The sequence below is a fragment of the Sceloporus occidentalis genome, unplaced genomic scaffold, assembly GCF_023333645.1.
Source record: "Sceloporus occidentalis isolate IW3139 unplaced genomic scaffold, rSceOcc1.0.p SCAF_2, whole genome shotgun sequence".
Classification (NCBI taxonomy): Eukaryota; Metazoa; Chordata; class Lepidosauria; order Squamata; family Phrynosomatidae; genus Sceloporus; species Sceloporus occidentalis.
The window spans coordinates 165,048,806-165,061,860 of NW_028316982.1; positions in this window are offsets into that span (position 1 = coordinate 165,048,806).

Here is a 13,055-nt window from a genome sequence, read left to right on the forward strand (position 1 = left end):
CTAGAAAATCAGCTGAAGTCTAACTTACTGTAATGATTACTTAAACATTCAGTGTTAATTAATCTATAAAAGAACATGTTTTTGTAACAATAAGAAAATATTCAGTCACCTGCACTTTAAAGTCTCATCAATTTCATTACAAGTGCCTTCTTGTGCAATACACAGGTTTCCCTTCCCTTTCACAAACTTCCTGATCATCTTAGAACCAAAGGAGATGTAACAGGCAAAGCCATGCTTTTTGATTCATGTGTCTCCTCCATTTAGGCCTAAAAGCAAGGGATGATGATAGTCAAGTTTTCATGGTAAAGGGTTTACATGTGCAAAGAAGCTGAATCTTTTCATTCCTTATCTTGCCACCCTTCAACACTTGAGACACTTTTTTTCCTGCTGCTAAAGCAGTGGGGAAAATGTCCCAAGTTAGGGGATACCATAAAAGTGAGGCAATAATACAAGGGAGTGAGCCAGCATAGTGTAGTGGTTTGATTATTGGACTATGACTTTAAAGATTAGGGTCTGAATCCCAGCTTGGCCATATAACCCACTGGATGACTTTGGGCAAGTCATGCCCTCTCAGCCTCAGAGGGTGGCAGTGGCAAACTCCCTCTGTATAAACTTGCCAAGAAAACTCCATGATAGGTTCGGCTTAGGGTCACCGTAAGTCGGAAACAACTTGAAGGCACACAGCAATAACAACAAGGTAATAATACTCCCCTCCCCTCTAAAAATTAGAGAACACACTCTGTGCCTCACAGATAACAAGGTTGGTAGGCAAAGAAGAAATGTGGCTATAGAAAGAGGGAGGCAGCCACATCGGGTGACAGATGTGAGGAGGCACGGAATAAAGGCAACTGGACAGAGTGGTGTATATATCGTGCAACCTACTCTGTGAGTGGTAACTCCAGTGTCACTGTGGTGGCTGTGAATTAGCTCTGGGTTTAAAGGAAATATCCAAGATGCCAAACCTATTTTTGAGATAGGATTCCGCACACTGGATAGCTCCTTTAAATGTTGGATTAAAACTCGAAGCAGATTCACAACTCCTTCTCATACTGGAAGCCACTCACATCTTCTGTTTGTGGGTAGAACAAAAAACTTATGTGCTCATTGCTGAAATAAGATTCAGTCATCAGTCCTTCTGGGCAATGGGGCAAGATGGTGGTGGTGCCACTTGGGCCTTCTCTGCAGGGAGCCAAATATCTCGGTCTGGGTGTCTCATTAAATTTAGCATAGCCCATAGCAAAACTGCTCTAAAGGTTGTGATGTAGTGGTTTGAATGCTGGACTCCTGGACCCCTCTAAACCCTGGAAACCCACTGGGTGATCTTGGACAAGTCACACTCTCTCAGCCTCAGAGGAATACCTCTTACCAAGAAAACCCAAAGATATGGTGTCAAAAAGTCAGAGTTGATTTGAACAGAAATGATAAATGTGTGTGTTGTGCGATTCCATGGAGACTCAATGAATTTCATAGAATCTTGTTAGGCAAGGAATACTCAGTAGTGTGTTTGCCAGTTCCTTCATCTGGTAGCGTGTGTGTGTTTTGTGCCTAAGGTGAACCTATCATGGGGTTTTCTTGGCAAGATTCATTCAGAAGAGGTTTACCATTGACTTCCCCTGAGGCTGAGAGAGTGTGGCTTGCCCAAGGCCACTCCAGTGGGTTTATGCGACTGAGAAGGGATTAAAATAATATACACAATGCAAATAACAAAAAAACAAAAATAAAAATAAAAAAACAACTACACCAAGTTGGCCAAGCTGGGAACTGAACCCTGGTCTCTAGAGTTACAGTCCAGCACTCAAACCACTATGCCACACTGGCTCTCTCCTGGTATTATACAAGTCTCTAAACGTGATATTATACAAAATTTTAAATGTGTAGCTAAATGGAACATTAGAAAGGCACACCGATCCCTACAGGAAACATCTTTTGAGATTTTGTTTTATGTGTTCTGTGACAAAAACCATCCCATAGCAGTGCCCAGCTCCTACTCCACTTACGATGAAAATGCTTCCTTTGTTTGGAATGTAGGTGTACATGGGGATAGGCAAGAATGAGTGAATTGTAAGCATTTCCCTGCTTTCATTGTTTACAGATTCTGTGGCAACTCTTTGCTGTAATAAGTACAGCTTCACTCTGAAATACATATTGTATATAGTCGTGTATAAGTCTAGAAATTTTAGTCAAAAAATTGACCCCAAAAATCTGAGTCGACTTATCCGCGGGTCACTGTAAGTACTCCCATAAAAACTGTGCCTTAACTCTCATAAAAACTATCCCCTGGTGAAATGCAAGAGTGTAATCTCTTCTGGAAGCACTGACTTCCCTCTACTCTTTCATCTATCCATCCTTCAGTGTGAACACAGTTATGCCTCCTGCAATTTTGTAAGTTCTTTGGCATTGTCTTCCTTTGCTTCATCCTTTACATCCTTTGATACATGGCCCTAAGTCTTACTCTCATCTTATCCATGAGTCATATCAAGAGCCATAATTTTGCCCCTAAAACCTGCCTCGACTTATACGTGAGGTCGACTTATAGCTGAGTATATACAGTACTTGGAAATAAGGAAATCAAATTTCCACATTTAGTATGAACAATGGGAGCCAATTCTGCTCTCTGGCCAGTACAAAATCCCCATGAATTCTGAGCTTCCAGCAGAGAGCAGCCCTTCCATTCCAGCACTTATCCCCCTAAATGCCCCCCCCCTGCTGCTCCACAATTAAGATGTTTTAAATCCTCAATTGGCATTAATGGCAATTTTTAAAAAAGGTCTGGTAGCAGTATGGTGGGAAAATGGGAGGAAGGATTACAACACTGAGGAGGAGAGAGCCAGCCCTTCCCTCTCCTTGGCTGAAATTAGGCTTTGAAAATCCCAACTATAGCAAGGGATGGGGGGAAAGGAGGAAGATGAACATTCCCTGCCCCCCTGCAGTTCACACAGCTGGAATGAACATTTTTAAACCCTCCGTTGATTCAAATAGGCTTTTTAAAAAGATATATGCCATGGGGAGGAAGCAGGGTTAGAGGCTGGGAGAAGCTGCTGCCATGAACAGGGAGCCCATAAGAGGCCTCTGCACTGCAGTGTCTTCATTTCATGATTACTGTTTCAGAATTGACACTGCAACCATAGAATCTTGTTTTCTTTGTTTCTCCTTAAAACCGGGAAGGCTCAGAAAGTCTATCTTTAAATGAAGTTTCAGATTTTGCAGACACATGCATATTTGTCAGTTTTCCCTCCTACAATAGTTGAATAACAACATTGTTTATCTGAGTGCTGACAGAGAGCGTCCTCACTTTGACACACTTCCAGTTTAATGTCTTGAACCAGCAAATAAATGACATTACTTGGAGAGATGTGCATGCTCTGGATGCACATTTAGCTCATGCATATCTCTTTTCAGGGTCGATGCTTAATTTAAACTGCTTGAAAAGATTACGTGGGAGTCTTCCTGCATCCTCTCTGGCTGTTTTTTCTTAGGAACCAGGACCACTCCATGCAAAGCTTGTGAAGGAGACCAGGAAAAAAGAGCAGGTAATGAGATAGCCAGAAAAGTTCCTTTTCAATTCCAAAGTAGCACATAATCAGAGATTGGGGAAGTCTTTTGTCTACAGCTATTGGAAACTTCCATCCATCAAGGCCATTAGCTACATCGGTCAGGGGATTGTGGGAGTTAAAGGGAAATTTTTTTCCCAAGCTCTGTAAATGACGTGTCTTAATATATAGAAGACTATTCTAAGTACTATCTAAATAATACACTAAAATGCTAATCTTCCTTTCAAAGATAGTTTTCTTTTCTATTCCTGAAATGGTGTACCACATCCTGTAAAATTAGATTATTTTTAACATTGGCAGGATACAGACCACCCAAAATGGGTGGCCTGCTGGCGACTGCTTTTCCGCCGGAGGGAAGCCTCAGCTGCCAAACAGCAAGGCTTCCCACCAGTGGAAAAAGAACCCACAAAAAGCAGGTTATTTCTACACCACGGTGGCAGCATAATGACTACATCACAATGCACCACTGGCGCACTTGATACACAAGTGCCTCACGGCACCATGCAGATGCTGCATGGCACTTGCGTAACAATGGCGGTGCCCATCTGTACAGGGCGCCGCCATTTTGATGTCCTTCTCACCTGAAAGGGGCGAGGGTGTCTAGAAGTGTCGCCCCTTGCATGTGATGAGGGCATCCTTTTTGGCAATTGTATATTTTAATTTTGTATGTTTTAAAATGTTTTACAGTTTTAATTGGATTATTTTAATTGTTTTTAAAATGTTATTTTAATGTGTGTGTGTGTGTGTGTGTGTGTGTATGTATCAGAAAGGCAGGGGGAAAATAAAATAAAATAAAATTATATTTTAATTTGAGAAAGAAAGCTGGGGTAGCAAGATTTCAGAGGCCTGAATTTCCTAGATTAGGAAGTGGAGTATAGCCCTCATTTCCCAAACCAGAGAGCTCGACAAAACAAAAACAGGTGGATGTCTCTAAAGACAAGGATGACTGACTTCCAGCTGTTTAATAATCACTAAAAGTCTATTTCTTTGTGTTCACCAGCCGTGTGTGAAAAGACTGACTGCTCATTTCTGATAATGAAGACAAATTCCAGCACTAATCCATGTTCAAAGGTAACAATTAACAGAGCTTGGGAAGTTGTTGCTGTTGTTATCTTTGCATGTGGTCATGCTGACTGATGGATTCTGGAAACTGTAGTCCAAATGAATAACTTTTACAAGCTCTATTCCTTGTTGTTGTGTGCCTTTAAGTCATTGCTGACTTATGGCAACCCAATCATGACGTTTTTTGGCAACATTTGTTCAAGGGAGGAGTTGTCCATGTTTTCATCTGAGGCAGAGAGTGTGTGACTTGCTCAGGGTCACCCAATGGGTTTCATTGCCTGGGCAGGGATTGGAATTCTGTTCTCCAGAGTCACAGTCCAATGCTGAAACCACTATAGCACACAGGATACCTTTCTTCATATTTAAGTGCTGGTCTGGCCTAGTGAGCCAGTCTGCCAAGAGTGCACAAACTGCAGCCCACGAGCTCCTTGAGACCTCCTAATGCTTTTGCTGCACCCCCTCAATCACTACCAGACATCTTTTACTCCTGCCCCCCCCCCAGCCTCTACACTTTGTTTGTCATCAACTGCCCTCGAGTCATTCCCAACTCATGGCGACTCTTGTGGATGTGGCAACTCCAAGACCTTCTGTTTTCCACTACTCTGCTAAGGTACTGCAAATCGAGGTCCTGGTTGAATCTACCCATCTGGCATGCTGTCTTCCTCTCTTTCTGCTGCTCTCTACCTTTCCTAGAATTATTATCTTTTCAAGTAAGTCATGCCTTCTCATAATGTGGCCAAAGTACAACAGCCTCAGTTTTGTTATCTTGGCTTCCAGGGAGAGAGCTGGTTTGATCTGATCAAGGATCCATTTGTTTGTCTTTTTGGCTCTCCATAGTATCCTCATTCCATTTCCAAAAGGGGAGAGGTGAAGCAATTTGGATGAAATCACCCAATCAAATTTGGTTGAAAAAGCAGATACTCTCAAACCCCCTCACCTTTGAACAACCTCCAAAGTCAGCAAAACCTTATAAAACTAGTGATTGGGAGTAATTTGAAATCTTATTTCCAGCCAATTGGCTAATTTCCTTGAGTATGAGGAGTGAAATTTGCCCTGCACTTTCCTCCTTTGCTTAATGCACACCCTTTCTTTATAGAAACAGTTCATTTAATGGATCTCAGTGACTTATACAAACTAACAAGCAACCCAAGCCTCAAGACAGCCTAGCCCTGACTTGTACAACTACCTAAAAGCATGGACATAATTAAGAGAAGATCATTTTACTAAAGCTGTAATTTAGATTATGATTACTCTTCAGGAACACTTAAATGTCTGGGTATAGTGAAGTAACAGTAAGCAGAAAAGAAACTGTGATTGAATCAAACAGTGAGGCTGTTGTTTTACTTCTTACAATGTGTGTATGTTTGGGTGTGCATCTGCACATGGGAATGCTTACCAGGCCTTACTGGGACTCTACCCTGCCACTCATTATGAAACACTGAAATGACACTCCTCTGTGACTGTGCTGTAGAACTAGTGTTTATTGGCAATGGATTACAAGTTAAGATGTGGTCAGACTTACATGCAGATCTAATTTAAAAGCTGCTGGGAGGATGCCAGATCCTGTTCAGATGGTATCTAGTCTGATAACCAACCAGCTGTCTACTTAGCATTAAAAAGAAGAAGAACTATCAAGTCCGTCATTCAGAATTGCTGCCACATGCAAAACCTTTTCAGAATACAATCTCTTTCTGACTCTCTGCCCATTTCCCTTTAAATAGTTGGGGATTATGACTGATTCCGATAGGTCATGCTTTGGATTTTTACTCAGTGTTGTCATCCAGGGTGTGTTTAATTACAGTTTAAGCCAAAGAGGAACATTGGGCAGCTCTGACTACTGAAGCAAGCTTTTTGCATTGAGTCAAATCCTGTTCTTTCCAGCCCTCCCAACTAGCAAACAATCTACTTAAAAGCTTGTGTGTCTTTTTCTCCACCAGAGGAATCTAACCTGATTTCAGAGGGACATATCCTGATGCGGTTCCACTTTCATTATAAACTTCATTTCTCTTAGGTTATTCAGCATAAAACTGATTGCATCTTGGCTTTCATTTCTTGATGTCAAGCAAAACAGAATTTCATTATTGATATAAATGGTGGTCTAAACAATTAAGATATAAATGTGTGGGTTGATTTTACACATATTTATGTACTCTATGAAGCACAGAGGAAGCACTCACATCAAAGGTGGGGCATATATGACCCTCCAGATACTGGAATGCAGTTCCCATCAGCCCTAAGCAGCATAGCCACTGGTGAAAATTCACGGGAATTGCAATCCCAACAACATTTAGAGAACCAAAGCAGACATTTCACACACATCTCGATATAATCTGAAAACCAACAGATTTTAGAAACGATGTATGTTAGGGGTGGGGGTGGGGTAGAAATACAATCTTTAATTAAATATAATACATCTTTCAAACTACCTGTTGTTCTTGGCATTCTGGCATGTCAACAGAGTGCTTGGCACCAACAGCCATCATAATCTTAATGGAACACACAGGCAGTCAGTTGGACCCAAGATCTGCCCTCCATGGATGAAAAGACTCTGCTCTGCCACCTTAGAAGAGATGGCAGAGATACTTTTGCCAACCCAGTTTCATGTGCCTAAATCTGAATCCAGCTAAAGAACACCTACCTAAGAATGTGAGAGCTGTAAATATCCTAAAGACATTAAATCCTGCTTGATCTTGGCAGTTGAGCAGAGTCAGCCCTGTTTAGTACTTGGATGTGGGACTATTAAGGAATACCAGGCTGTATTTCATGGGAAAGCAATGAGACACCATCTTTCTTGCATACTCCTTGACTATGAAAAACATAAAATTCATGGGGTTGTCGTTAATCAAAAAGTGACTAAAGACACATGCATACATATACATGCAGTTAGTAAAATTTAAAAACACAGTATACCATATTAGCATATGTATATTTTTCTTGTGCAAGGGGCTACAAAATTTGGAGCCAATGAGATTATTTTGAAAGCTAGATTCCAGCTGAATAGCAGCTGAAGACACAGACGGTTGTTTTTTCCTCTCATTCCATGGCTACCTTCTGCACAGCCACAGGCAGCAGTGCTCTTTGGGCTCTGTAGGTGTGATAAGCTCCTTACCAGCCATCTGTTAAAATGCAAGACAGCTACACTCCTGAGGGGTATTCACGCACCACAGTTACAGCACTTCAGTATCACTTCAACTGCCATGGCTGAATCCTACAGAACCCTGGGATTTGAGGTTTAATGGGATACATAGAATTTGCTGCTACCAAGCTTTAGACTACTTCCCTGAGTGGAAATTCCCTGTAAGGACTGTGTTTGCCATTGCGGGAAGAGTTTGTAGAATCTATAGCTCACTTCCTTTTCTCTTGCGCTGTAAAGATGAGAGGATGAGATTAATTACACCTCTCTTAACTTAAGTTCCCAGGAAGATCTCTGTATGATCTTCCATACCAGGAAATATGATACTTGGCATACTTACTAAGCAAACCCAATAAAAGTGTAACGAAAACAGCTGCAAAATGTGTCTTTTCTGCTGCTAAAACCCATAAGAGTTTGACCCACACACCCATGTAATAAATGGATCTGTCTTATGGTTAAAATTTTACCTATCTTTAATGCTGTTTTTAAACTTTTAATTAATGCTTTTTATTATATGTGATTAATATTTATATTATGTGTGAATTATGGCATGCTATGGGTTTGTGATATTAATAAATGGAAACACTGGAATTTATTCATTCTTTTAAGAAAAGGCTAATTAGGTATTTAAACTTTTATCACTGTGTTCCCTATACCAACGCACCTTTGCAGTAAATGGTATTTTAGATTATGATATGCGATAGCAAGTGTTTTGACTATAAATGTATTTTATTATATCGTTTTAATATGTATTTAATGTGTTTCCTAATGATCTGTTGACTGTAATAAAAGGCTTTTTGGCTGGTTACTTCCCTGAACTACAGCACCAGAGTTTCCATTTACCAGAGTATTTGAAGTCTCTCGCCAGACCCCAGGATTCCACTAAATGGACTCTGGCCAGTTAAAGTGATATTGAAGTGCTACAATTATGTAATGTAGATACAGCCCTGAAAAGCCAACTGTCCCTTGATCATACATTAGGGGATTAAACAATTCTCTCTCTTTCTCTTGTAATGTAATAAAGTTTATTCGGTCATCCCTCTTATTAGGGATCTCTCCTAATAGCTCAGTTTACAGTATATATGCTAGAGATAGATATGTTAGAGCCCTATCTAATCTATTCTACCCTTCCTGTTCTCTCCTCCCACCATGCCTGGCTCACTGGTCCCCAAACCAGCAATGTCCAAACTCTGTCCTTCCAGGCGTTTGGACTTCATCTCCCAGAATCCCCAGCCACCTTGTCCTGTGGTCTGGGATTCTGGGAGATGAAGTCCAAACGCCTGGAAGGACAGAGTTTGGACATTGCTACCTCCCAGCACTCCTGCCTAGCTTTAGACTGCACAGTTGCGCCTAAGCTGTCACATTCACACTCACAGCCACACTGCCGCAGTTGTGCATAATGAACCACACAAATTTTTTTTAAAAAATAAAGTTTTTTATTAACAATAACAAAACATTTTTTATTTACATATATACAATATATACAAAGGGAAGGGGGAGGGTGAAGGGGGTGGTGGTGAAGGGGGGATGGCAGAGGGGGCAGGGGAGGGAAGCTGCTTCAGGGAGGGGGAGGAGGCGGTGGGGTGGGCAGCCGGCGGAGGATCTCTTGCAGAGTCTCCTCCATGGAGGAGACTCTCTCCGCCAGCTTGTCCACCTTCTCCTCCAGCGCAGAGAACCTCCGCTCCGTCCGGTTCTCTGTGGGGGGAAAAGAAAGAGGATGGTTAGGGTCAGCCTGTGGAGCCCATCACCCACTCCCACACACAGGGCTTCTGGGTGCCCCCACTCCCTTCCCTGGGTTCACCTCTGCACTTACCTTGCTGCCGGGCTTGGAGGACTCGATCCAGGGTCCTGGCATCGAGGGCCAAGTCCCCTGGCTCTGCTGGCAGGCGGCGGCTCGGGCCAGGCTCCTCAGCGGCGGCGACAGCAGCAAGGACATGAAGCCCTGCCAAAGGGGGAAAAAAGGCCTAAGTTACCATGCTGGCATGGCAGAGAAGGGCACAAGTGTCGTGGGGGCTGCAGTCAGGCAACCCCCACCCCTCACCCTGGGGACCTACCTGCCTCCAGAGGAGCCTGCTCTGGCTGCAGAGGGGCCACAGCAGCTGGTCCTGGCTGTGGCCCACCCTCGGGGACATCCTCGTCCCCGAGGATGGTGGAGAGGGCGACCTGGAACGGTGCCCTCCCTCCCTCCGCCTCCGCCTCGGCCGCACGCCTGCAGAAGGGAAGAGGAGGGATGGCATTGGCACCATGCAGGAAGGAGAGGAGGGCAAGGGAAGGGTCAAGGAGGGGAGGACAGGGCATGGCAAGAGCTCTGACTTACCTGGAGGACGGCGATCTTCCGGTCTTGGCCGATCACCCCTGACCCACAGGTCCTTCAGCCGCGAGAAGAATGGTGGCCGCTTGTCAACCGGGGGCTCCTCTCCGAAATCTTCAAGGGTTTCAAAGAATGCTGCCTTGAGAGTTTTAAACTTCACTCTACATTGGTGCAGCGTTCTTTGAAACCCTTGGTTTCGGAGGGCATGAGATGACTCTAGAAAATGCCCCCGGTTGGGCTTGTTGGTGCTGGCCATCAGCCTCCTCGCAGCTGCCTGTGGCATCAGGGAGTCCAGGAGGATCCCGACCTCCTCATCGGTCCAATAGGCGAATCGGACCGGGACCCTCCTGCGTGGCGCTGCCATGTTGATCGCCGTCTTGGGGTCTTGCACAGTTGCGCACGGGTATATATGGGCACCTGCGGCTCAGGTCCGTTAGGCCAAGGTGGTCCTAGGCCAATGAAAGCTTTCAGAGGAGCAGTTTGAATCTCTCCCCCAATAGATGCCCTCTGGGTGTCCTATTGATACATTCAAATGGGCCATTAGGAAACCTTGAGTTTCAGGGGGATTGATACATTGTCAAAGGGGCAATTGGCAGTTGGAGCTGATGTATCTTTTTGACCCAGGAAAACAGGCGCCAGGAGACCTTTTGTGTGTGTGTGTTTGTGTGTGTCCCCCTCAGGCACGTGGCAAAACATGCCCACAGCACAGATCAGGAATGATAGGCAGACTCAAACTGTGGATAATGGGATACATTTATTCATGTGCTTATGCTATTACAGGACATTGCACTCTGACATCACAGATGATGGCACAGGAGCCATCCTTCAGATTCTCCTTGTCAGAAAAAAATCTGCCAGGGCATTCCTCACAGTCTCCCCTGCTTTCTTTTTCTCTTTCTCTTGAGCCTCTGTGATTGGTGCCAGGGTGGGCAGCACAAAACGGCGCCTATATCGCATGCCCTCATCCAGGACCCTGCCCTTGGTCTCACAGATGTTGTGCAGAATGACGCATGATACCAGGATGGGCACCACGTTCTCCTCTGCCACCAGCAGTGGGGCAGTGAGACAGCGCCATCTCGCCTTCAATCTGCCAAACGATCTCTCCACGGCCCCCCTCACGCGATTCAACTTCTTGTTGAAGAGCTTCTGTTTGGGAGTGCGGGGGGTCTTAAACGGTGTCATGAGCCACTTCCGAATGGGGTAGGCACAGTCAGCCAGTATCAGGGGCCCGATCTGCTGGCCTCTGATGTTGTTGCTGGGGTTCCCTTGCACATAGATGCCAGCCTCCATGGCCTCGTAGATGAGAGAATTCCGTGCCACCCTGGCATCGTGGGCTGACCCATGCCATCCGAGCTCCACGTCCACGAACCTTCCTGCGTGGTCACATGTCCCTTGCAGGATGACAGAATAGGAGCCCCTTCTGTTGACATAGGCATTCCTCAGCCCCAAGGGTGGTATGATCAGGCAGTGGCACCCGTCCATGAGGCCAACCACTTTTGGGAAGCCTCGGCGACCAAAGGCATCCATAATCTGTGGGGGAAAGAAAGGGAGAGAAACAGAGGAATTGAGATGACAACTCTATTACACGTGCGCAACTGCACCATAGCAAGAACAGCAAATGTACAGTGAAGGGGTGACACTTGACACAGAATATCACAGAGCTGCCAAAGATTAAAGGGAAGGTGGTCTGGCTGTCCCTACCTCACGTGCGTTCCCCAGGTACACGGTCCTTGACAGCAGCAGCTTCTCCATGGCCAGGGCAAACTCCACCACGATCTCCCCCACGGTGGCAACGCCAGTCCCAAACAGCGCCCCCGTCACAATGTAGCTGGACTTGTGTGCCAGTGAAAAGACACCAATGGCTACTCTCTTCTCCACCGGGATGGCTTTCCTCATCACTGTGTCTGCCTTCTCCAGTTCTGGGCGCAGGATGCCCACTAGCCTGTGGAAGAGGGCACGGGGCATTCGGAAGAAATGCCTCCATTGCTCATCAGACCATATGGTTGACACAAAGTTGTCCCACAAGTCTTGCGATGCAGGGTCCTTCCAGCATCAGCGGAGGTGTGCCACTCTGGCCAGGGCCATGGCACCGCCAACAGTAGCCTGATGAAGTGCTATGGCAGCCACTGCCGTGCGCTGTTCTGTGTCATCATCATCATCACTACTGCTGTCATCCAAGTCTACAGCTGTTATGGTGGTGGATGATGGGACCTCCATTGCAGCGGCAATGGAGGCGGAGGGGGCGGAGGGGGCAGAGGGGGCAGAGGAGGCGGAGGAGGCGGAGAAGACGGCGGTGGCACCGGCGACAGCTGTGGCTGTGGATTGCAGCTTCAGGAAGACCACAGGGAACAAAGGAGAGGAGGCATCCATGATGCCAGTGGTGGCACTCGCAATGCGCAAGCGGGCAAGGATGCCAACACCAGCTGATCACCAGCTAGCAGGAGGCCACCTTTGTTCTTGGGCAGGGCGGGGAAAAAAGTTTAAAGGGGCCTGGCGCTTTAAATGTGCACATGCGCACTTCGCAGCCGGCAAAAGGGAAATTGCCGGCTGCTGCTGAAGTGTCGCAGCTGCGCACTTCTCATGCGGCAAAAGAAAAAAAAAAGCCGCGGTTTGGGCTGCCCGTGCGGAAGCTGCCTCTTTCTTTGCGGCGTCCTCCGAGGCGGCGGTATAGAAGCTACGGGTCCGAAACGGACCCAGGTGAGGCGTCTTCACTGCCCCCCGTGTGGAAGCCCCAACACCTGAAGCACGCCCCCGGGGCGGGCGGTCTGGAGGCTCCGTATTCAGCAGAATACACCTCCAAGACGTCTTCTCCTGCCCGTCTGTATCCCACCAAAATGACGTAGTGGTGTGAGGACTGGACTACAACTCTGGAGACCAGAGTTCGAATGCCCACGCAACCATGGAAACTCACTGGGTGACCTTCAGTACGTCACACTCTCTCAGCCTCAGAGGGAAGGCAAAGACAAAACCTGGTCTGAAAATATCTTGCCAAGAAAAC